Genomic DNA, 1,364 nt, shown 5'->3' with positions numbered 1-1,364 from the left:
TCTGTTCCGCATCGATGGCCCACCGCGGATCATCCCGAGGTGGTCGATATAGTTCGCAGGCGAGCACCACCTGAGCCCCTAACTCGCGAGCCGTCTGCAGCATGAGGTCTTGGGCTGCCCGGCTTCGCCCGAGGTTCACTTGCAGCACTTTTAGCGCCGGCACGTCGGATGCCCGACCGGGTGCGGGCCGCTGCACACGACGCAGCGCACCTCCGCCGTGCAGCTCTTCGCCTGGTGATCCGGCTTCCCGCAGCGAATGCAGCTTGTCGAGCGGTCCACTTCGCTCCTGCACGCAGCTCGGACGTGCCCCATCTCGAGGCACTTGTAGCACCGTTGCTGACGCGCCTGCAGAGGAGCCACCTTCCGGATCAGACACGATGTGTATTTGATCTTGACGCTCTTGTCGACCAGACCCTCCGCAGCCCTGGCTGTTACGCGGACTATCGCCACTTTCGTGCCGTCCCAGGCAGGTCGCAGGCGAACCGATGTCTCCTCCACCTCGCATTGGCACAGGTTGGTCAGCGCCATCGCCACATCGGTCTCCTTCGCTAAAGGGTCGACAGCGTCCAACCGGATTTCGACCATAGGCGTGACCAGCCGAGCTGAGGCCGGCCGTTCTGCCTTTGCGCAGACCTGCTTGATGCACTGCAGAACTTCTGCAGCGTCCGCGCTCTCCTTCAGCTCCATGACAAGCCTGGAGCGTGTGGTGCGTCGCCCGACGCCTAGGGCCTCAGCATGTTTCTCCATTTCTGGAGCCGTTCGGACAGCCTGGTACACCTCCGTCCAGGTTTGTCCCTCAGCTGGGGCGATTTCAATAGCGTCCGGCTTGGTTTTTCGCTGCCGCTGACGCCGACCTCCTCGTTGTGCTCCAGGCTGGCTACCCCGGGCCTGTTGTCCCTGATGTTGCTGGGGCTGCTGCTTAGACGGTCCTGCGATCGGCTGTCGCTGAACCGCTGCCCGTTGCGGTAGTTGCGGCCACTGCTGCTGCTGTTGCTGCGGCTTGTTCCCCGGTTGCCGGGCCGGCTTACGACGCACCACTTCAGCCCAGGAGCCGCCTTCCGGGTCTGAAAGCGGAGCTGCCGTTGCCGACACCGCTCCCTGCTGTCGCTGTTGCTGCTGCTGCTCACGACGTTGCTGCTGCTGTTGTTGCTGCTGCTGCTGGTACTGCTGCTGCTGCTTCTGGCTGCCTCCATAGCCCAGCGTCTGTGCAAGGAGCTCTTGGAAGCTGGCTCGCTCCTCCCTCAGCTCGTTGCGCAGGCGCTCAATGTCTTCACGAGCCAGCGTCTCGCGCATCCGGGCTTCCTCTCGGGCCAGCTGCAAATCTTGCCGGGCCTGCACAGCATTTGTTTCCAACTGCTGCCGGA

Source organism: Anopheles marshallii (genome assembly GCF_943734725.1).
Source record: "Anopheles marshallii chromosome X unlocalized genomic scaffold, idAnoMarsDA_429_01 X_unloc_30, whole genome shotgun sequence".
Classification (NCBI taxonomy): Eukaryota; Metazoa; Arthropoda; class Insecta; order Diptera; family Culicidae; genus Anopheles; species Anopheles marshallii.
Note: the sequence above shows the minus strand (reverse complement) of the source record.